At 46.9% G+C, this 25,325-nt stretch overlaps 1 protein-coding gene across 6 annotated transcripts in view; it reads right to left on the bottom strand.

The window, feature by feature from the left end:
• Slc12a8 (solute carrier family 12 member 8) overlaps positions 1-25,325 on the bottom strand; it is a 147,792-nt gene that overhangs the window by 84,468 nt on the left and 37,999 nt on the right. The window lies entirely within an intron of this gene.

The following is a 25,325-nucleotide window of genomic DNA, read 5'->3' as shown; positions in this document are numbered from 1 at the left end:
GGACTAGAGAGGTCCCACCCACTGTGGCCCCAGATCCCCCCAGAGGCCTGGCCTGTGTAACTCACAGCCTGAAGGATCCCCTGAGAAAGGAAAATCTGGCCTCTTATCTCCTGGGGTAAAGGAATGCGATCTCCTGCCAGGACAAGGGGCTGTTGGACAGGAAGTCTCCACCCTAGCTGTGGGTTCCTCCCAGCCACCACTTGCTCCTTCTGGCTGTCCCTGCCTCTGGCATCCACTTCCCTTGCTTAAACTTCTGACCTGATCTTCACAACAGAATTCTAAGCCACTTTGCCTCCCCCCAAAGCCCCCTCCAATTAGCTACCCATCCACAGCTCCATACTGCTGGGTAATTCTGCAGATGTCCATCCCCTGCCCCACTTCTACATGGCTAAGCTCCCTGGGCAGACAGCTGAGGATGCCAAGTGCCCTTGTAGTACACAAGACCATCTCAGAGATACACTCGTGCTGTGCACCAGGCTGACATACCAAAACACACAACTCCTGCCTTGCAAATCTCCAAACCAATTTTACCCAGGAAACAAATCAGGAAGCCTCCTAGAATCCCATGGCATGGAGCTGGGTGCACTCAACACGAGCAAGGCCCTGGGTTCAATTCCCAGCAACACGGAAAACAAACAACAGTGACACAGCGAATCTTGTGGATGACGGCTCAGCATCACAGAACCTGAGAACATCTCGGGGACTCTACCCTGAAACCCATCTTATAGATGGAGATGCTGAGGCCCAGGAAAAGCGATTCCTACACCACAAGATTGGCAGCTGGTCAGGTAAGTGCAGGACCCAGGGAATCTAAGCCTCCACTCAACAAGCCGTGTGTGTCCTCACAGGCCCTGTGGCAGCAGTCGTGTGTATTGTTATATTAGCCTATGCACCAGGTAGCTATTTTCCTGGTATGGCTATACTGCCTAGCCCCATGAGACATGCAAAAATATAAAAAAAAAATATTAAGAATAACATTTGGGATCAAGCCAAGTGTTCACAACAGAAGACATAGCAAGATGTAATGGACTTGGGGGAATGGAATATCATTCAGCCATAAAAAGGGATGAAGTGGTGGCTAGAAAGAAAGCGTAGTTGGTGACCTACTTGCCTGGCAAACATGAGGACCAGATATCCAGAGAACCAAAGAATTTACTTGGAGGGCAGGAAACCTTGTTCCACAGTCATGAGGGCAGGAATTCAGATTCCGGCATCCCTGTCACAAGTTGGGTATCCCTGCAGATAGATGCCTGTAAACTTCAGCAGTGAGGGGTGAGGAGGGTGAGGAGCTGGGAGGATTATAGGGGCTTGCTGGTTCCCAGCCTAGCTGAGAAAACAGAAGTTCCAGGTTCAGGGAGAGACTCTGCCTCGGAGGAAAAGGCAGAGAGATAGAGGGAAAGACACTTGACATCCTCTTCTAGCCTTTGCACATGCTATCCATGCACATGTAATCACACACACACACACACACACACACACACACACACACATTGATTAATTAGTTAATTAAGCAAATGTTTTATTCTGTCTGGGTAGCTGGCCTGGATGTGTGTCTGCATACCATGTGCATGCCCAGTGCCAGCAGCAGCCAGAAGAGGGCATCAGATCTCCTGGAGCTACAGATGCTCGTGAGTGCTGGGAACCAAGCCCAGATCCAACACAAGAGTGCTTTTAACCACCGAGTCATCCCTCAGCCCCACTAATCAAATATGCTTAAAAGTGGGGTATGATGACACATGCTTATAATCCTGCCACTGGGGACACAGAGACAAGCAAATAAATCCCTGGGGATCACTGGCCAGTCTGTCTTACCTAACTTTATGAGTCCCAGACCAGTGAGAGACCCTGTCTCAAAAGCACGGTGGACAACACCTGAGGAACAGCAACTAAGATTGTCCTCTGGCCTCTACACACCAGACTCATGGATGGATGGACACAGACAGACAGACACACACACACACACACACACACACACACACACACACACACACCCCATATACAAAGGGATGAAACACTGGACATGCTACAGCTTAGGTGGTCATTAAAAACATCACGCCAAGTGAAAGGACAAATGCCATAGGAGTCCATCCGTGTAAATATCCAGCCTGACTAGCAAACTCAGAGACAGACACAGCAGAACAGAAGTTCCCCAGGGCCCAGGGACTCGGTTTCTATTTGGGGTGAGGGAACCTTCTGGGAGCCAATGGTGCTGACTGCAGTATATAGTGCGGACTGTGACTAACCCCATTGAATTGCTTACCTAAAAATGGTTTAAACATCAACTCAAACCTTAGAGATATTTTACCACAATACAATACAAAGGAAAAAAACCCACTTCTTTACATATGCCCCCTCAGGGATCACAGCCCACAGCCTTGATTTAGACCCAGCTCCTGCCTGCTTTACACATATAGAAACAGTGAATAGAAGAACTTCTTGGTTGAGGCCAGTGGGAAATCTGCTATAAAGCAATAACCCCCCAGATGTGGCTGTTCCTCCAACAGGGCTGCCTAGAGCCCAGGAGGGAAAGATCAGTGCGAGGCTCACTGTGATTTGCCTGTGAAGTGCAGATACAGGCAGACCCCTGTGTGTTCATGAGTTTAGGTGAAAGCCTGGGCTCCCTTTGCTGGCACCTGGAGCCTTGGTGTGTCAGCAGTGGAGGTGAGAAGCACGCAAGGAGGCCATCAAGAAGTAGAGGTTTGGGTGTCAGGTGTCCTCAGCAATCACACTTGACCCACATGTCCCCACTTCCAAGACCCTTGTGGTCACCAGGACTTGAGGTCTGGGAACAGCATGTAACAGTGGTCCCCATAAGCCACAGCTAGCCTTGGGGTAATGTGCTATCGACCTAGGCGGCCCTGTGACAGTGGCAGCGCTCTGACTCTAAAGCTCCACACTGTCCCCATGTTCTCACAGGACTGGCAGAGCTCAATGCTCTAGGCACCCACAGCCTTCAGGCACCAAGAGGAAGCAGGCAGGGGTGGGCTCATTTCCTGTGCAAGCCTTCCTGTGCCTTTGCTGCAAGGGCTCATGCAGAGTGAGGGGCTGTCTGGGGCATCTCCTAAGAGAAGAGGACACCTCAGGGTCCCTCCTCCTCCTCCTGCATCATTCCTCATCTCAGACTGGATGTCATCCTCAGGGTCTGGTACCTGGAGTCTTTGTAAATGGGGCAGAAAGTGTTCTAATGGCAGCCGGCATTTAAAAAAAAAAAAAAAAAAAAAAAACACAGAGGAGTAAGGGGCTCATCCAGATGGCTTGTATTAAAGTGTCCAGGTGCCCACCTCATGGTGCAGAACCTAGTCCCGGGAGCAGCAGGGTCTGAGCGCTGTTTAAAGCATACTCATGGCCCCACACCCCCAGCCACAAGAATCTTCATTTTCATATGGGCCCTAGATCCTGAGCCTGAGAAACACTGTCTTAGCACATAGCTCAGTGGCTTCCAGGGACTTCTCCTTCTAGAATAAGCAAAGATAGTGACAATAACTCTCTGCTGAGCACCTGCTTCATGCCAGAGACCACACCAGGTCCCATACAGACAGTTTCTTACCTCATTCTTTGACAGTCCAGCAAGGCAGACATAACCAGCTGATTTTCAGATGTGAGGAGAGGACACTGAGGTTGGTAGGATCTGCCTGGCAAGTTGCAGCCAAGCAGGAATTTGTTATGAGGGGCCTAACTCTAAAAACAGAGCTCAGGACAGTAACTGTGGTGCAACTTTTCACACCAGGCCAGCAACTGCAGCCTCTTGCTGACCCCCTCTAGGGCCCAGAAATTCACCTGTGTTCCCCAGGGAGGTGTTCCAGAGGCTTCCTAGACCTGGCCTGCTGCTGCGGCTGGGCTAAGCCCGAAGCAGCCTCAGAATCTTCTGAGAACTTGTCCATGGGGAAGAGCTTACACAGACATCTGCAGAGCGCACAAGAGTCCAGGACTAGCGTGGCACGGGAGTTGGAACTGTGAGCAGGCCTGGGGACTGTTTCATTATGAGTTCAGAAATCTCAGCACTGGACCCCAGAGTGAGGACACGGGGAAGAAAGCAGGGTGAGCACCAGGTCAATCCCCAAACTACTGTATAACTTGCAAACTTATGACGACAACCCTAGGAGGAAGCATGGCTCAGCCAACTCCACCTGGCCGGCCTCCACAGGCTCCTAGATCTCCAGCCAACCTTAGACAGGCGCTCTGCCTCATCGACTCTCAGAGACTATACCCAGTCCCCAAACAAATGTGTAGGACACGAGGCCTGCCTGGGAGACCCACCCACCCACCATCATGATGCTTCCACATGCACACAGTGCTCCCAAAGTGCTCGAGCCTCAGAGTGGCATGATTTGCTCTCCCACAGCCACAGTGGAGCACTCTGCAGACTAGTCAATGCCACGGGCCACCGACCTCAGCCCCTATAGTGAGAGGAGTACGAGGCTGGCTGAGGGGGAGCGTGGTGGGTCGCAGGCAGAACGTGCTAGCCCATTCCTCAGGACGCCATCCTTTACTTCCTCGGAACTCCCAGCTTCTTAGAGCTCAGTAATGTTAAAGAACTTCCCAAGCCAGTGATTTCATACCCCAGGCATTCGTCCCCAGAACTCTGGCCAGGGAGGCCGGCCAGCCCTGCTGCCTGCCCACAGAGCTGGATCCCACACGGGCCAGAAACTGCGCAACACTGACTCTTACTTGCTCCCCACCATTGATCGGGCTCCACAGCCCCTTCAGCCTGTGGTTCCTTTCTCTCCCTTCAGTGCGAAGGGCAGCAAAATGAAAACAATCCCGTGAATCCATTTCAGTTGTAGGGTGGGATTTGGAGCCAGGGGGCAAACATTCCGGACAGTCACTCTATCAGAACCAAACTCAGGACAAAAGGAGGGAGCAAGACTGCATAATCCTTATAGCACCCTTGGCCGCCATTCTGCCCATAGAAAACCTAATGGGCCAGATCCATAAAGCAGGACTTCTGGGCATCTAAAGCTCTTTCTCCCTCACCGGAGACATATTAAAAGCCCAACACACTTACTCTTAAAAACAAGAACCCCCCCACATAAAATGATATTCCATAGGTGGAACAAAACGACTGTACAACTTGCCTTTGGCTGGAGTTATCAAAGAAGATACGGATGTAGGAGAAACTGAGGGCAAAGAAGAAGAACAGAAAGAGAAAGGGAGAAATAAAGGAAGACACAGCGAGTCAGGAGGGAATGAGGAGAGAGGGAGGTAACTCAAAGGGATGTGGCAATCTGGCTTTGCTGTGGGATCAGTCAGTAGTTCCAAAATCTCCACCCAGACCCTCGTCTTTCTTATCACTTTCCACTGTTTAATCTTCTAAAAATTCCTGTGTTCTGATGCTTAATCTTTCTCCCTTTAGGGCCAAGGATGCCTCTGGGAATCTGGCCGCAGTTCTGGACTCTCTCCCAGAAAAATATACTTATCCACTTACAAGCCTTCTCGAAATTTCAGGAACTCTTGGACTCCATGCTAGGAGCTAAGATCTCCACTGTCATCAGGAAACTATAATAACCCAAATAAAAATATTTAAATGAAGCTAAATTAGATTAAACTAAGGATGGGAGAGGTTAGGTGTGGTGATGCATGCTGGAATGTCAGCACTTGGGATGCTGCGGCAGGGGGATCTCTACAAGTTCAAAGCTGGTCTGGTCTACAAAGCACATTTTTCAGGACAGTGAGATCATCTCTGTTCCCTGTCTCCTGAAAGGGAAGATGGGACGTAGCTTTAGGGAGAACACGGGCTGCACTTGAGAGTATCTGGGGCCTAAGCACTTGTCCCTAGAGAAGACCCTACCAGAGGAACTAGAAGCAAGACCCAGGGCCAGTCATGTGCATGGATGGTTATTATGCAGTAAAAGGCCTGCCTTTGACACAGGCAGCACTATCCACCTGTTCAGACCATGAATTCACTCTTTACAGGTTCCTGGAATTGTTAAGTAACAATAGTTCCAAAGTCTATCTGTACATACAAATCACTAGCATGTTTGTGTAAAATGCAGATTGCAGCTCAGATTTTGAATCTATTCTTGTGAGCCTCTGGGTGAGTGGATGCAGGCAGTCTGCAGACCCAACTGAGATGCACTGTGTCCTCGCAGAAATTCAGAATAAGCCTTGGGAGGCTGGGCCAGTTAGCGGATTCCTGCCGCTCCTGCTGGGGCAGGACTAGGCACGTGTGCAAGGATACCACAAGACTCGCTTCGGCTCCTGCATCTAAAAGGTTCCTCTCACAGTGAAAAAGGTGGAAAGCTACAGGGACCCTTAAGGCAACACTTCCCAGATCTGGCTGTACATAAAGCACAATGGCACAGGCGTGAAGATGTCATAAAGAACCTGTTACTTTGTACGCTCATGTGAAATTTAAAAAAAAAAAAAAGAGTTACCAGGAATATTTCTCATAATCCAAATTTCTAGGTCACAGGCTCTTAGAGAACACACACACACACACACACATTTGAATTTTGATTCTGACACTGAGGCAGGTTTCTGGACTTGCAGAGCTTGGTGGCTCACACCCAGAAATCCAGCCCTTGGAAGGCTGAGGTACAGCTTCAAATTTGAGGCCAGCCTGGGCTGTATAACAAGTAGAAGACCAGCCTAGGCTACAAAGTACAATCTAGTACCAAAGGAGAGGGATGTGGGGTGGGAACAGCCTTATATTGTTATGGTACCCACATATCCAATGGCATTTGATCAAGATACCAGGTTTATTATAAGGATGCCTTGAAAAATTCAAAATGTTCTTGGAATTCTCCAACAAAATCAGTGGATATTGCCAAAGTGTCTTATCTTCCTTGGTGCTAGGGTTGAAAGCCTGGGTGTCCCACCAGGACATATCCTGCCGTGAGCTATGCTTCTGCCCTGTCTTCTTTCTTTTCTCTGAAGAGACTGAGACTGTCGAGGGTAAAGACAGTGGCCCCTTAGCTCACTGTCCCTCCCTGGTCCTAAGCAAGTGCCCTGCACTAAGCTACATGCCGGGCCAAGTATCTGATTATCTTTAACATTCTGATTCACTGAAATGTGAATGAATGTCTTACAATGAACACACTGTGTAATGATAGGTTTTTTTCCACCTGAAAATGTTTGAGTGTAGTAAAACTGACAGCAGTCTAGACTTGAGGAAATAAAGTCTATCACATCCATTAATCTCTGAAGGGTCTGAGAGGCAGGTACTCTCAATCTCTGTTTCCCAGATGTGGAAGCTGCTGTGCAGACAGGTGATTTCCCCAAGGTCACAGAGTGAGGAAATGGCAGAGCTGGGCAAAGTCTGGGTCTCATGGCTTCCTCCCTGATGCAGTGTGGGCAGATTTGTTCATAGACTGTGGGGTGACTGCTCTGTGATGTCACTTCCACTTTGCAGCTTCTGTTTTGTTTCAAGTAGGAACTGGGGGTGGGGGGATACATGGTGGGTTTTTCTGGATGCTGGTGTTTTGGTTCTAACTAGTGTCTCCTCATTACTTTAGGAAATGGGTCACACTCTCTCAGACATCAACTAACGTAGAATAAATCTGCTGCTTGAATGTATTCTCCTACTTACTTTGGATAGTTTTAATTCCTTACAACCGGATCACCTTGGGAAATCTAGGTTCCCAGTAGGTTTAAAATGAGCCAGTGGGGGCCCAACAGGAGAAACAGATGTGGTGTTGCACATCTGTAATCCCAGCCCTCAGGAGACTGAGGTAGAAGGAGCATACATTTGGAGCCAATCTGGCTATAAAGAGAGATCATGTCTCTTTTTTCTTTTGTTTGTTTGCTTTTAGTTTCTCTTTTTGGTGTTTTATTGGTTTTGTTTGACAAAGCACCATCTTGTTATATATAGCCCAAGTTAGCCTTAAATAATGGATAATTCCCCTGCCTCAGCAGGGATTAAAGCTGTGAGCCACCCACCATACCTAATTCCTTGCTTCATTTTTTTCCGTAAAGAAAAAATTAATTGAAAAATTTCTCATTGAAATAATAAAATTAAATAATGAAGGCTGGCCAGCCAGAGAGAGCTAGGAATCTGCTTGGTTCCATCTCCCTATCATGGGGATTACAAGCAGGTGCCACCACACCCGGACTTTTAAAGTGTGGCTTCTGGAACTTGAACAAATGTCCCCAAGCTTGCAAGGACATTTGTGTGTGTGTGTGTGTGTGTGTGTGTGTGTGTGTATGTGAGAGAGAGAGAGAGAGAGAGAGAGAGAGAGAGAGAGAGAGAGACAGAGAGAGAGACAGAGAGAGACAGAGAGAGACAGAGAGAGAGAGAGAGATCTTTCCCTTATTTCTAAATACATATTTAGTTTCTCCATCTCCTCCCTCCCCAGCCTATTTCCCAGGTTGGTTGGTTAGTTGGTTGGTTGGTTGGTTGGTTGGTTGGTTGGTTGGTTGGTTGGTTGGTTTCTCAAGACAGAGTCTTCCTACATAGCCCTGGCTGTCCTAGAACTTGTTCTGTAGACCAGGATGGCCTCAAACTCAGAGATCTGCCTGCCTCTGCCTCCCCAGTGCTGGGATTAAAGGTGAGTGTCTCCATTCCCAGCTCTATTTCCCACCATCAGGAGCGTATGTACCTGCAAACACCAGCAACAATGTTTACCTTAACCTGAGAACCTTAATGGACTTTTCTTTTGTTAGTTTATGATCCAAAATAATAACTTTTAAAAGGTTCCAAGATTCTACTATGAATATTTGGGTTTTCCCATGTGACTCGGCTTGTGGGTAGGCACACATGCAATTCCTAACCAGAAACCTATCTAGTCACAAGCACATTGGCCTGACCCTTACTCTTTGGAGCCACCTCCCCAGCTCTAAAAAGACATTTTCAACGTAATAATTCAATATAATCCAATAGTTATTTTATAGTTCTGTCAGTAATAGCACGGGGAAGGAGGTGTACCACGGCTAGGAACAAACTGAATTTGTTGTTTATGCAGAACAGGAACCAGGCTAGAGGTACAGCTCAGGGTAGAGTGCTTAGCAGGAAATCCTAAGCTCATCCCTAGTGCTCAAAGGGAAAAAAACCTGGCTCCTCCACAGGTTATCCTCAAAAGTCAAGACCTGCCCTTATCTCAGCATTGGGAAGCAGAAGCAGGAGAATCAAGAGTTTGGAGCCAGTCGGGCATGGTGGCACATGCCTTTAACCACAGAACTCATGAGGCAGAAACAGTGGATCTCAGTGAGTCTGTAGTGAGTGAGTTTCAGGTAGACCAGGACTATGAAAACAAACCAAAAAACAACAAAACAAAACAAAAAAACAGACAAAAAACCAAAAACACACAAACAAGAAAAAAAAACACACACACACACAAAAAGAACAGAAAATTGGGGCCAGCTTAACAATAAATGTTTTATGTTCTGCATAAAATTGGGGCTACATAACAAGATCCTGTTTTCAACAGTTTCTCCCGCTTCCATGCCTTATAAGCAGAAAGACGCAATATTTACTGTTTCAATTTAAAAAAAAAAAAATCAAAAAACCTAGCCTGTTTGGTAAGGAATGTGACAATGGCCCTGTGAGATTCTGATGTGCCAGATGATACAGACTTTGGTCAGATACCTGAGTGCCCACTAGAAATTAATTTGAAAACATTAATGGTTGCACAACGGTGCACACACAAATGCACACTATTCATACCGAATGTTTAAGTGATAGACTTTTTCAGAGAAATGGGAAATTTCCCTTGACATCTCTAGACTCTGGAGGAGACAGCTGTTTGGGCTGAAGATTTGTGAGAGAGAGATTATTTTCTCATGCGAAGCATGGCCACATACAAGAATAATGCAGGCTCCCAAGCCAGGCAGTGACGCCAACTGTTGATTTGTGCTGCTGGTCCAGCCTGTGACAGTGTCGAAGCCCTGAGACCAGGGAGCCTGCAGGATGCATGATAGGAGAAGGTGCCTATGTGTAGGCAGGCCTGGCACCTTGGAAATCTTGCCAATGAATTCTTCTAGGACTAAGGATGCATAATCACTGCATCCCAGGCAGAGATGCCCAGAATTTGCTGGGAAACAGAAACACTCCAGTTCATGTTCTGACCCTGTTCTGACTGCTTTCTTTCTCTACAGTATCCAAGGGGGTCAGGCCACATGTGCTTGTGACTAGATAGGTTTCTGGTTAGGAATTGCATGTGTGCCTACTCACAAGCAAGTCACATGGGAAAAACCAAATATTCATAACAGGATCTTGGAACCTTTTAAAAGTTATTATTTTGGATCATAAGCTAACAAAGAAAAGTCCATTAAGGTTCCCAGGTTAAGGTAAACATTGTTGCTGGTGTTTGCAGGTACATATGCTCCTGATGGTGGGAAATAGAGCTGGGAATGGAGACACACACCTTTAATCCCAGCACTGGGGAGGCAGAGGCAGGCAGATGTCTGAGTTTGAGGCCATCCTGGTCTACAGAACAAGTTCTAGGACAGCCAGGGCTGTGTAGGAAGACTCTGTCTTGAGAAACCAACCAACCAACTAACCAACTAACCAACCAACCAACCAACCAACCAACCAACCAACCAACCAACCAACCTGGGAAATAGGCTGGGGAGGGAGGAGATGGAGAAACTAAATATGTATTTAGAAATAAGAGAAAGATATCTCTCTCTCTCTCTCTCTCTCTCTCTCTCTCTCTCTCTCTCTCTCATACACACAAACACATAGACAACTCTCTCACACACAGAGACACCTCTCTCTCTCACACACACAGAGACCTCTCACACACACATACATAGACACACAGACACCGCTCTCTCTCTCTCTCTCTCTCACACACCTCCCACACACACAGACACCTCTCTCACACATACACATCTCTCTCTCACACACATACACACAACACCTCTCTCACACACACCTCTCACACACACCTCTCTCTCTCTCTCTCTCTCTCTCTCTCTCTCTCTCTCTCTCTCTCTCTCTCATACACACACACACACACACACACACACACACACACACACACACACACACATCTCCTGGCCTGTTCCGGTGCAGCCCCACAGTCCCAGCCGGCTGTGACTTGTCCAACCTGCCTCAGGATGGTTTCTGAGTATATCCCGCCCCACCTGACCATGCTGGGTTTCTAAAGAGCAACTCCCAATTTAACCACTTCCCTACTTAAAAGGAAGCCTACTGACCTTCTGCTCAGCCTTTATGATTTATTTTTGTTCCTTTTCTTTTCTTTTTTTTTTTTTTCTAGCCAGAAAGACCCAGAAATTCCCAGAGACTCGACAGGGTGCCTTTGCTGTGCACAGACTAACCACTAAATTCTACCGATTAACTTTAACCTTGAACAAAACATGAACTACCATGAACTCAATTATGTTTGCAAGAAAAAGAGACCATGATAGGATAGATAGCCTTTCTACCTCATCTTTTAAATGAAGCATGTGGGCTAGCAATGTGGCTCAGGGGGTAAAGGCATTAGCCACTAAGCCTGCTGACCTTAATCCCTGCAACTTATAGGGTAGGAGAGAACCAACTCCCCACAGGTTGACCTCTAACCTCCACATGTGTGCTATGGTACACACACACCCACATGCCACCTTCATAAATAAATATAAAACCAATTTAAATAGAATAAGCATGCACTGTTCGGAATATAAAATTGTAGCTTATGTTCAGTATTTAATGAATACAAACATGAATAAAAAATGTGGGCCTAAAGAGACTAATTCTCTTTATTTCTCCAAGTGGCAGGATTCTGGGTGACTTCCATTCCTTCTGCTTTTGTCTCTCAGACTCTATGAGGGGAATATGCGTTGCTTTGAGAAAAAAAAAAAAAACAACTTTGTTTCTTTTCTTTTTTTTTTTTTCTCAAATTAGCCACTTAGTTCTGCCTGGTCTGGCTGACCCCTGACCTGTCTGTACTGTCCCACATGATCAAGGAGATCTTTGATGCTCTCCATGCTTGGGATGTCTCTTGAGAACAAAGGCCATGAGAATTTGTTTCTGCTTCAACATTGCCCTATGCCCTATGGCTCACTCCCCTGGACACAGTCCCTGGACAGAGATGGGCATGCGGAGCCTGGTCCCCAGGAAGTCTTGTCCTGACAGATCCCACTTTGGAAGTAAGGGTAGGAAGCTCTTAGCTGACGCACCAAGGGACAGCAGGTATCAGCCATGGCTGTGAGCTGAAAGGCAGAAGCTAACCTTTTATGATTTATGTTTGTTCTTCTCCAGCAGCCTACCGAGAGAAAATACTCTCTCATTTTTTTCTACATTATTATCCTGAATGGCATCTAGAATCCTCTGAAACCATTTATTTATAGAGTTTTATTAAGATTTCCACAAACGGCCCCCAGAATCAGGGCATATCCCATGTGGTGGTGACTGTCCTGAATATGAGACTTTGGAGTGTGCCAGAGAACATAGTTCACTCTCCAGAAAGAAGAGCCAATATCATCCTCCCCACACAATACCACACACACACACACACACACACACACACACACACACACACACACACACACACACAGACAGACATATACACAGAGAGAGAGAGAGAGAGAAGGGGGGAATGCTCTCTCCAAGGTCTATGGTATAATTCTGGAACCCTGGGAAGTCACAGGGCCTACTTAACTGCCTTGTCTGGTCAAGGGAAGCCACTATCAGGAGACAGTGTGATTCTTCATGAGCCGGCAACACCCTCACTCCCTCTAGTCCTCTGTCACTCCTCATCCTACGCCAGAGCCTAAGCACCACGTATCTAACTTCCCGCACTTCTGAAATTTTCCATGCACTTTCTCACTCCTGGCTCTTCAACCACAGGGCTCCCTTGCCCTAGGTTCACTCTCTGACGTTCACTGTCAGGTGACACACTTTCTCTTAGATCAACCTTAGAGCCTCAGCCTAAGGTCACTGCATAACGCTTACGGGACATGGAGGCTTTCCTTTATGGTCCTTACCCAGCACATGACGCCATCCAGCTAGAGAGCCTGGACCTTATCCTTTGTACACCTTCAATGTTGAGCATCCTTTGTATTTGCACATAGTGGAACTTAAGCAACTGATCACACAGAGGAGAAAGAAACAGAGGTAGGCTGTGGAGGACACTGAAGACGGAGATAAATGGAACCAAGGAAAGACAAGAAGAAATAAAGGATCCAGAAAGGAGTGTCATTTAGACAAGCTTTAAGATGAATGCATCATGACAAATATTTCCAGGAAGAAATAAAATGCATTTTCCTATTTTAGCCTAAATATTCATTTTATTTCCTTTTGTAGTGAATGGCTGGGATGTTTTGAGAAAATGTCTCATGGTATAGCCTAGGCTGATCCTAAACTCTGATCTTCCACAGGACCCCTAGGTGCTGGGACTGCAGGCACTACTGCCGTACCTGGTTCTAGGTTTTCACTACCAAGAAGACCACTTCTCTGTCTATTTCAGTCCCAGCTTGTCCTGATCGTAACTGTGAGGATAACCAGCGGATGCAGGACGTTCCCTGGACAGCATGAACTTCTCTCTTGACACTATTTCCAGGCGCTGCAGTCATGAAGTCGCTGTTTTTCCCAGAGCAACGCCTGACACTTGCTTCTCCACGGCCTACACACACTTCACAGTGTGTTTGACCTGGGCTCTCACACTCATCTTGGAAGTTGTTCACAAAGCCAATTCACACCTCCTGACTGCTGTGACTAAGGACCAACCCAGAAAGCCACCCCTGTAAGGACAGCAAGGACTCTTGACTGTTGATTTTGGCACTATCAGAAATCACACACCAGTAGCCAACCAAGACACAATCATCCTTCTACACTGTGATCCCCAATGACTTCTAGAAGGTTCTGAAACCTTTTATTTATAGTTTTATTTAATTTCCACAAATGTCCGCCCAAATGTAGACATGGCCTACATGATGGTGACTGTCCCAAACACAAGACTTCGGGGGGGGGGGGTCGCTAGGAAGAGAGATAGCACACTCTCCAGAAAGCTGAACCAATACGCATCCCTCTTCGGAAAAAATGATACTTTATGAAGGCAAGAACTAAACAAAATGAAGAATTTTTAAAATGTGGCCGGTTTGTCATATAAAATTATTAACACAGAATTTCTGAGTCAAAAAAGCAGATTAAACATGTGCAAAATTTTACTTCCTCTCTAAACCGAACTAATACACAGCACGGAGCTTTTGTCTGTCTGTTTAATGGGTGGTTTTTTAAAAGGATATAAATCCATAAGGTTGGGGAAACAAACTGGCAACAACATTTTGGAAACTAAAAAGTAGATGTGTGAGAGCTGATGCTAACAGAAGTGCGAGCCAGCCACAGGAGACCCGGAGACCAGCATAGTCCACACCTTGGGTCTGACAACAGACTCTGGGTGTATGTCTAACAGAAAACAGGTCATAGTCAAAAAGACATGGAGAAATACTGCTGTCTCAAGGCAATTGGTTCAACCCAATGGAACTACAAGTCTGGAGGCTGATCTCTGAGGGAGGGCCTGTTTACTATAAAAAGTAGAACTTACCCAGGCCCCATATCAAGGTATTGTGGGTAAGAGCTTAGCTTATTTGATTCTCCTCTGCTCTCGTGAATGGTAAAGTGTTTATGGATCACTGCCTCAATAGTCCCATCTACAAAATGGGAATAATCACAAGACACGCTTACTGAATAACAATTAAGTAAGCAGGTACAAGTAAAGCACTAAATAAATAAATAAGGTCTATGTGATGTTTGATAAAGTACAGCTGTTGTCATGATCACACTTCAGATACATAATGACCACACAAGAGCCATTTTTCTGGAAGCTTTTTCCATCCAAAGGGCCTGGCTATATTCAGTCTTCCTGCAGAGTGTGTCAAACACTTTCTCATATCTTCTCCTAGCTAGCTAAAGGGTTTGGATGAAGCCAGAGGAATCTGTGACATATCTAAGTCTTTCACAACCAGAACTAAGGTACAGGTCCCTAACAGTCACAGGCTAAGCTTGGTGGTAGGCTGGGGACCAGCACAGCTACCTTCATCACCGGCCAGCATCATAAGGGGTCCTGGGAAGAGGAGGGAGGAACACACAGGTATGAGCCATGTCTCCTGAAAACACATGGACACAGGACGAGGAGTTGAGAGAAGGGTGTCCCAATGGCAACCGTGTGACCCAGCAAGTGTCCCCCAGCTCCCTGTGCCCTACTCCTCAGAGTACATGCTGGTGTGTCCTTAGAGCCCAAAGACCAGTGTTTCTCAACTTTCCTAACACTGCACCCCTTTAACACAGTTCCTCATGTGGTGACCCCAACCGTAACATTATTTTTGTTACTATTTCATAACTGTAATTTTGCTACCGTTTTGAGTCATAATGTAAACATCTGTGTTTTCCGACGGTCTTAGGTGACCCCTGTGAAAGAGGTCGTTCAACCCCACCCCCAAAGGGGTCATGACCCACAGGTTGAGAACCACTGCCATAGCACTCTGCAGAGGAAAAGAGAGCAGTCAGGGGTGTCGAGTTACACAGAACACGGCGCCTCATCCAGGTCTAACTCTGGGGCTAGTGCTGGCGGGCTTGTGTTTCCCATCTCCTTGTCTAGGCAGGACCCATAACAATGTTATCGCTTTTTAAAACATATGCCCAAACTCGTTCCTACTCCAGACAATTGGCAGGTGCCCAGTTAATAGATTATTTCACCAGACAGCTGAATGCATTGGCCATTGGTCAAAAATGAAATCACTGCAATCCTATGCGCTATAGCTGGAGGGGTGTGATGAACAACAACTGGCTGTTTGTTAGCAAATGGCATTTTTGAATTCCCACAATCCTAAATCCTACGTCTGCCTCGCCTGGTGTCCGGTCCGGAGCAAAGGAGGGTCTGTTTAAGTCAGACCAGTTTTGTTCTTTGGCCCCTCAGGTTGGTGCTGAACCGCCTATTCATGTCATACGTCCACAAATCCCCAGCCAGACTCCAGCTGATCTATGGGAGTGTCTGGCCAACATCCCCAGTCCCTGGACTTCCTCTCAGACCTACACAGTTGGAAAGAGTAAGCCAGGAGACTCCCTGTCCCAGTTGTCTGGATTCTGGTTTGATTTACTTACATGTGGATGTGGGTAATATGACACATGTGTGCTGAAAGGAAAGGAAAGAAGGAAGGGAAGAAGGGAAGTAGGAGGGGGAGGCACTATTGTTACCCAAGGCTGCGTCCGTACACAGATACAGTACTGACATGAGGTAGGTAGGATACACGATTCGATTTCCCAGTGACCACCCCCCCCACTCTTTCATCAAATATGCAATGCCTTCTTAAGCACCTCCACTCCTTGCACACAAGACAATCCGGGAGGAAGACCTTCAAAGCCACAGCTTCTCCCAGCTGTAACCCTTCTTCCTTCCTTCTGCCCAAGGAGGTCTGACTGAACTTACAACCGGTCTCCACCCAGGGCTGGGCCCTCTGTGAAGGCATTGTGAAATCCCTTGCCAGCTGAGCCTGTGCAGACAGAATACCTGAGAGCCACTGTTAAAACAGGAAGGTTGGCGCCTCTCTGGGGGGAGCCTGGGTGGGGGATCAGCCACCCAGGTCTGCAGACAAGGGGCCAAGGGTGACCGAGACCTTTCCCTAGGGTTCTCCACACTTTGATTCTTTCATTTGCTCAATTAACTGAGAGTCTCAAACCCTGCCCTAGGCCCTAGCCTGGTGCTGGGCGACACTGACGTGACGGATATCCATCCCTATTCCCCAGAGCATTCATGTTGCAGTGACAAGTCACCTAAGGGACAATCCCAGCTCCTCTGAAGCCCGGCCCCCTCAGTCCCACTGTGATACCCCAACAGTGTGCCTCAGATCACTGTCAAAGCAAATGAGGGCTGTGAAGAGAGGGACCAGGCAAAGGCATGCCCAACTTCAGCTCTCCCTCAGTATCCACGAGCTTCCAGATTCTGGCCCGGTGTCTATGACAAGGACTTGTCACACAAGCCGTTTGCAGTGAATGGCGTCTGCTAAGATCCAATATAAATGAGTGAACACGCTCTTCGAGTCTAAATCATCCATGATGCCTGCTTCCAAGCCATCCAAACGCTGCTCGTTACCTTTGTCCACAGGTGTCGAGTCTTCAGCCAAATACACTGACACACATTTATCGGCAAAATGTTTAGTATACCAAGAAGACTTAGGACAGCAATAGAAACGATCTGGGCTAGCCCAAAAACTCTCATATACTGACTCATTCCAAGGATCCAACCTAGAGATAGAAGGAAAGAAAGAAGGGAAGGAAACCAGAAAGGGAGGGAGTTGGGAGGTAAGTCAGGTATGGGGAGAGGCGGAGGAGAAACAGAAGATAGGAGAACAACAACAGCAGCAGCAATGTCTTGGTGGCACACTCTTTAATCCCAGCAGGCGGAGGCGGGGCGGAGGCGGGGCGGAGGCGGGGCGGAGGCGGGGCGGAGGCAGAGAGGCAGAGGCAGGTAGATCTCTGAGTTCAAAGCTAGCCTGATCTACATAGTGTTAATCCAGACCTAGCTAGAGTTACACAATGAGACACTGTCCCAAAAGTAAAAACTATTTGTCATTCCCCTTTTACAGTGGCCTCAAATGCGGCAGGTTTGCTGCCTCGACCCAGCCTGCTCCTTGTCTATTCTCAGCTGGCATACTTTGTCAAGGAACTGTGCTAGGGAACGGCAGAAATGCTCACCCACGCTGAGGTGGGGCTGCCCTCAGCCTCAATGCAGAGAACTAGTGTGGAGTCACCTGCTGCACCACCCTGCCTTCCAGAAGAAGACAGCTGCCAAAGGACCTGGGGGTGAGAGGCAGGCCACACGGGGAGGGGCTGGGTGGCCCGACACTAACCCTGTCTGACTTGGACCTGAATTAAGCACTTGTTGGCTTGTCTGTGATCTCTGTTCCTGGTGGCACTGGGGGAGCATGTCTTTGTCACCGCCCTGCCTGGTGTTCACAGCCCTCTATTTTACCCCTCTTGAGGCTCAGCTCTGACCATCTGACCACGCAAAGGAAGGCTGGCTGAGAACTCAGGCTCTCAGACCTTCTTGATACGAAAGAATGGAAGCAGTAAAGAGACCCCACCTTTACCCGATGGCACATGGTTATAGCCGGTGCCTCTGAGGTCATACTGGCCAAGTCAGGGCTCTGGGGACCAAGGCTGGAATGAAAATTGGGGCCCCCATTGAAACTGTTCTTGCCTACTCCCCGACTTTCCCTCTCTCTGCTGGACCAGCCAGGAGCTAGCTGCATGGAGTTCTCAGAAACAGCTTCCCCTCTCCAGACTGCTGTTTCAGCATCCCTAAAGTAACCCTGCTCAGCTCTGTCCGGTGCCACTCGAGAGTGTGTGTGTATGACAGTCCTTGTTGAACATAATGTAAACACCAGCTCTGGAGAAGCAATCCACACACAGGATTTGGTGCTTCCTCCTAGGACTGTGGAAGGGAAACGGGCTTAGTGAGCTGCCTTGGGACGAGGTCTCCTGCCCAGAGGCCCCAAGAACACACAGACTGCAACTCCACACAGAGGCCACGGAGGGCACTGCAAGGCCCTTCAGGCAGGCCTGCCTCACATCCTGGAAACCACTTGGGGACAAAGCATGCAGAGTTGGTGTTGACCACAGGTGGCAGGAGCTGGGTGGGAAGGCACCTTGGTTGGGAAGGTGATGTCACCATGGTAACCTGGCCCCTGTTCCCTTTTCAGGACTGAAACAGGGTAGTAGAGATGGAACACAAGACAGGGGTCCCACAGTAAGAGCATGGAGGCCTCCCTCACAGTTGCCACTGTTAGCCAACTGCACCTGCAGGGACGGAATAGAGCCGTGCAGTCTGGCTACCCTTCATTCAGTGGGCTTTCTCCATACAAATATGTACCGCCTATCTCTGTAAGCCAGTGCTGAGAGATTCTGGAAAACCCAAGCCTTGCCCTTCTTAGCCACCATGTGGGCTGACTCCAAGCTCCAGAGGGGCAGCCAGAATGTTCCCTGCCCCAAAGGATGGAGCTCAGGCATGTACTATAAACCTAGGCAAAAGTCCATGCCTTAGGGGATAGGCCTTAGGCAGGAACCTCAGTCTGTCAACTGCTGGATTTTGTGTCTCTCTGCTGGGCCAGCAAGAGGCTGACCATGGAGGCCTGGGTTCCTAGAAATTTCTCTCTCTCTCAAATGAACTAACAAACAAACAAACAAACAGAAATCAGAGTTGAGCAAAGGTCCTATGGACATCAAGCGCTCAGTGGAACCTTAGGTAGAGCAGTTTCAGCAGAGAGCAGAGGCAGGCAAGCTCACTGGAGCTTTCTATAGCTCCTGTGTTGTGACCCTGCCCTTCACCAGCCAAACACAAGCCCCCAGCCTCACAGAGCAGCTTCTATGTGCTGGATTCAGCATGAGACAGGCCTGTCCCAGGCCTGCTGACTGACTCAGACACCATGTGGGCTGTGAAGTGCAGGGTTTGTCACAGAAGCTTGGCAAATGCCTGCCAGGATTACCAAGGGATTATGTTCAGAGACTCGCAGTTTCATTTTAAAATGTAGAAACTAGCATTAAAATGCACCACATGTCACTTCAGCTTCTAAAATGTATTTTCTCTATATTTGCCTGACTTTCATGGCAGTGAGAGCATTCTGGCATGAGACTCGTCTTATAGACATGAAAATATGAGCCCCCAAAAGGCATTTTAGGAGTTTTAAGACAAATGTTTGAGAGTGTCATGTCTAAACTGTCAGGCTGCTCATCTCTGTACAGTCCCATACTGTGTGTAAGCTGGGGGGGGGGGGGGTGTGCTTGGGAGACAGGACGGGAGGTGGAAAAAGAAAGAGGGACCTTTGCTGCCAGCCTACACGGCAAATAACCTGGCAAGGGACAGCGTCAGTAAGGAAAGGCAGGACAAAGAGAATATGACACGGAAAGATATCTTGACACAGGGATATAGCATACACACACAAACAGAGAGAGAGAGCTTAAAAATAATAATAAAAAAAGGACAAACATTCAAACCTAATATCCAACTCTTGTAGTTATCAATTATCCCTAGGGATAATCTGCCAATTATCCCCAGATCTCAGGGATACCCAAACCTGCAAATCCCACTAAATCCTGCCCCTTCCTACACATACCTGTGATGGAGTTTAATCTATAAAGTAGGCACAGTAAAAGACTAACAACATCGAAACTGAGTAATTGGGAAACTTATAAACTATTTGTGAATGTTGATGAATTATTTCTCCAGTTTTCCATTTAATATTTTTGAGGTAACCTAAACTGCAAATATTAAAATTGTTTTAAAAAAGGATTGCTATGGTCAGAACTTAAGGGTGAAAGGGGAAAAAAAGTAAGCTGAGTGGCTGTGGGGAGTACATACCTGTAATTCCAGCTCTCCAGAGTTGAGGCAGGAGGATCATGAGATCAAGGTCAGCCTGATAAAAGTCTGAGTTAAACACATACAAAATAGGGGGAAAAAGTGGGGATGGGGGAAGAGCCTATAAAAGAAATACCTGTAACCCCCAAATTAAAGGGACAAGCTGAAAATTTTTGTTATTCATGTTGTTGTTATAGAGGCTGGAGAGATGGCTCAGTGGTTAAGAGTGCTGGCTTCTCTCTCAGAGAACCCAAGTTTGATTGTCAGAACCCACATGGTGGCTCTCAATTCTCTGTAACTCCAGCTCTAGGGGAATCTGTCACCCTTTTCTGTATTCTGTGGGCACCCACATGCATGTTTCCAGATGCACACATACACATAATTTACATTTTTTAATCTAACAAATTTTTGTTATGGAATTATAGAGCATCATGGGTAGAGAGGAGATGTGTAACACTTGCAGAAGAACAGGGTCTCTACTAAGCATAGGAGTCAGGACAGCCCAGAGGAGATGTGTAACGCTTGCAGAAGAACAAGGTTTCTACTAAGCATAGGAGTCAGGACAGCCCAAGCTCCCAATACTGTGGGATGCGAGGCAGTGAAGGAAACTGTTTTCACAATCCTATTAAAAAGTATTTTCAACTTAGGAATTTTGATCCAGTGTCAATCACAGCTGAAGCTAGAGAAGTGACATTTTCTGGGACCTACAGGATAGGGTCCAGGCCCTAGACAGAGAGGTAGAAAACTCTAGCACACCAGCTGGGACCCAGTGCAAAGACCACCTCTCTAGGAAAAGCAAGGCTGAAGGGAGAGGCTCCCGCAAGGGACAGCACCAGTGGCATCTGGAAGCTCCATAGAGCATTTTCTACTTAGTGACTGGCCACAGAAAATGAAGCAAATCAAAAGTGACGCTGCATATTGGGGTGAATGGTGCCCCACAAAGATATGTTCTCACCATAGACCTAAGAACCTGCAAATGTGATCTCATTTGAGAAAAGGGTCTTTACAGATGTACCTAAGAATCTCCATATGAGATCAGTCTGGATTATCAGACTGACTTGTAGAGATGAGTTTCTTTTGCTAAAATACTGAACACACAGTAAAAAGACAATGGGTCCATGTGAGAGAGAGTCACAGACTAGAGTGACCAGGCACTCCTAAGTGACACCTGTGCTCCCAGAGGCTGGAGGAGGGTGAAGAAGGAGTCTCTTCTAGGGGCTTACTGGGACAGTGACCCCAAGACACTTTTTATTCCATACATCTGGCCTTCAGAACTACATGAGAATAAATTTCTGTTGTTTTCCACTCTGTGAGTGTAGCAGTTGGTTAAGACAGCCCGGGAACCTAACACTCAAGAGTACATTTAATTACAGGAAAATATACAAGGAAATAGAGTCTATAGTTTGGATCAAAATGGGTGTCTTGTGCATGTATTACTCCTTTGTATGTAATTTTAAAAGGACAGATGACATCAGGGGAAGCCTCAATATCTGTAGCAAGTATCCAACATGAATAAAAACCAAACCGACGTTTCTCTGTGTTGGGCTCACTACTAAGGTAGGCGAGCTTTAAGAACCACCAGGGAACAAGAGAACTGAGTCAGAAGGAGCAGAGGAAGATTATAGACAATTCAAGGAAAAAGAAATAGAAGAAGCAATTTTAAAAATGACCAAATTATCCTCAATTGTTTACAAAAAAAATAGAAAGAAAAGGAACGCACACTGTCTAACATGGCAGAAATGTAAAAGATTACGTACGCCTACCCAAAGTTCTCCAGGAGATAGAGAATTGGTAACTCTATCTCCCACTAGTGTGAGTTCCGAACAATCTGATCAGAAGACAGAATCCAGCAGAGTTTAAAGTGCACTTGACCCTCCTCCTGTGAATTCTATTTGACTCGCTCCTGAAGAAACAGACCCCCTCACACACACATCTGAACAAGCTGCCCACATCAGCCATATCTGTAAAGGTTCAGAACTGGCTCTTGCTCCTTCTCTCTTGCCTTCTTGCTCCCAGTCTGTCCTCTTGCCCTTTCCCTCTCTCCCCATTCCCCTTACCCCTCTCTCTACGTGCTCATGGCTGGCCTCTACTCCTCTCTCTTTCTCCCTCTCTATCCCCTCCCTCTACTACCCTCTCAACTCTCCTCCCCATGCCTTGAATAAATTCTATTCTATTCTATACAAAAGAAAGAAAGAAAGAAAGAAAGAAAGAAAGAAAGAAAGAAAAGAAAAGAAAAGAAAAGAAAAGAAAAGAAAAGAAAAGAAAAGAAAGAAAAGGAAGGTCCAGAACTGGGGAAATCTGAAATACACAACAGGACTTTAAACTCCAAGCGTTTCTGATCAGTAACGGGGGCTGTGGTGCATGCATGTTCATATACACACGTAACAACAATTAATGAAAGAAGAGGCCATGCATGTTACAGAGAGGAAGGACAATTACTCAGGAGGATTTGGAGGGAGAAGAGGGAAGAGGGACATGACATTATAATCTCATAAAAACAGAGTAACAGAAGGGTGCCCACGGGGTGCTTCAGAGCAGAGCAGGAACTGTAGCTGGGTCAGGGAGAATTTATCTGCATCTCTACAAAGAACAGTCGTGTGTGTGTGTGTGTGTGTGTGTGTGTGTGTGTGTGTGTGTGTGTGTTGGGGGGTGTTTATAAGATGACAGAGGTTTATTTCCCTGCTTGCTTTTCCCCCTACTTCCTTTTCTGAGACAGGGCTGTAGCCCTGTAGCCCAGGCTGACCTTGAACTCATGCCAATCCCCCTGCCTCAACTTCCTGAGACTATAGGCGTGTTTACCTTTAAAATACAAATAAAGGGGAACCATAGTATAGGTTAGGTTTAAATTTTTTGTCTTTTTAAAAAATTTTTCAAATGTTAATTTCTGTGTGTGTTTCATCTGCATGTGTGTCTGTGCACTGCACTGTGTGCCTGCACGTGTGTCTGTGCACTGCACTGTGTGCCTGCACGTGTGTCTGTGCACTGCACTGTGTGCCTGCACGTGTGTCTGTGCACTGCACTGTGTGCCTGCACGTGTGTCTGAGCACTGCACTGTGTGCCTGCATGTGTGTCTGTGCACTGCACTGTGTGCCTGCACGTGTGTCTGTGCACTGCACTGTGTGCCTGCATGTGTGTCTGTGCATTGCACTGTGTGCCAGATGCCCCTGGAGGCCAGAAGACATGAGAGCAGTCAATTATTCAGCCCCATGTATGTATGTATGTATGTATGTATGTATGCATGCATGCACGCACGCATGTATGTATGTATGTATGTATGTATGTATGTATTTTTTTTAAGTAATACTAGTCTGGAGAGATGGCTCAGTAGCTATGAGCACTTACTGATCTTACACAGAGGATCCAGGTTCAGTTGCCACATGGCAGTTCCCAACCAGCTTCAGGGTTTCTGAATGATTCCTTCTTTTGGTTTCCACAGGTACAAGGCATGCACACAGAACATATACATACATGCAGGCAATACACACACATGAATGAATGGATGGATGGAACACACACATGGATGGATGGATGGATGGATGGATGGATTCATAAGTAAATAAATCTTGAAAAATAAAGTAACCCCAGCCAACTAGAGGAATCGTAGAACTGAAATAATATAGTGACACATAACAACAGACAATCACTGTTAACCTACAGGCATTGTTAGCTTCCAGGCCTTTTTCAAGTGCCTTTTTTACCTTTAATAGTTATGGTCATTCTGTTAAATCCATTGTAAAAGTTTATGGTCTGGTTTCAGTTTGGGGCTTTTAACTACAGGAAAAACAGTCTGCTTGATAAAAAAAAACCAATGATACCCGTTACTATGGGAATTATTGAAAATAAATTTCAGCTCCAACTATACCCTGCTAATGCATCTACCAGAAAGGAGAAGCATTTGGAGTCACTTAGAAGAGCAGCCAAGAAAGTCTCCAATGGAGAAGGAAAACACATGAGTCTAGTGAAGTTTGAGGTGGCCAACAGCACTGCCCTGTCAATCAACTGCAGTCTCTTAGCAACTGTGTCAGTGGAAGGGAGGGCACCTGGGAGTGGGGAATGGGGTAGATTGTTTCTCCCTTCATAGACAGTTCAGCAGCCAAAGGCCTGTCTGTCTCCCTCAGTGTGAGAGCCATTGCTGCAGGATGATGCAAGGCCAGGAAAAAGCACCCTTTCCCTCCAGCAGAGAAGCCCCAGAGAGCATTCTGCAGCCCTTCGGGTGAGCCCAGGGAATCACCAGGTCCTTGGCACTGGGGTGGGTCCTGAGGACCCCTTCTGCCTAGGAGTCAGCCCTTCTGGACATCAATGGGGAACATCAGAGAATGTGCCATTTCTGGCATTGAACTATAATATCTGAAAAAATAGTAGCATGTGCCAACTTGACTCTGACCAGTCTACAGCCAACAGCATTTAAAAGGCAAGACTGGGGGTGCTGCAGAGATGGCTCAGTAGTTAAGAGCACTTGCTGTTCTTCCAGAGGACCTGGGTTCGATTCCCAGCACCCATGTCAAGCAGTTCACAACCATCTATAACTCCAGATTCAAGGGATCTGATACCAGCAGGCACCTGCACACCTGTGACATATACACAAACAGGCACGCATACACTCACATAAATAAAAATAAAATCTAAAAAATACATTAAAAATAAAAGTATACTGGTGTGCACAGCTTGTTTGTTGGTTTATAAAGGCAAGACTAGGAAGAACACAGTGCAGGAGTGACCTCAAAGGGAGGAAGCAGAGAGCAGACAAGCATGCTGTATGAAACGGGCCTCTTCCTACCCCAGGAAGAGCTTGGCTACAGCATTGTGTCTGGTTTCAAACCCCAGCCATGCCATGCATTAGCACAAACATAGCACCTTTCTCTGTCTGTACAATGGGCATCAGTGTTCCCATCCCAAAAGGTTCTGGCAGGAGCTATGTAAGACAAGCTGTGGAAAATACTTAGCACAGTGCCCACCGTGGCAGGTACTTGGGCACAGTGACTGTCACCACTACCAGCATCATGGATCCCCGCCTATTCTAAACACACCTGTTGGTTCCCTCTCCCTCTCTTTAAAGACTAGTCTCTATTAAACACAGAGTTCCTGGAGTATTAG

The sequence above is a fragment of the Arvicanthis niloticus genome, chromosome 12 (genome assembly GCF_011762505.2).
Source record: "Arvicanthis niloticus isolate mArvNil1 chromosome 12, mArvNil1.pat.X, whole genome shotgun sequence".
In the NCBI taxonomy this organism is placed as follows: Eukaryota; Metazoa; Chordata; class Mammalia; order Rodentia; family Muridae; genus Arvicanthis; species Arvicanthis niloticus.
The sequence above is the reverse complement of the archived record's forward strand: the minus strand, read 5'-3'. Positions and strand labels throughout refer to the sequence as shown.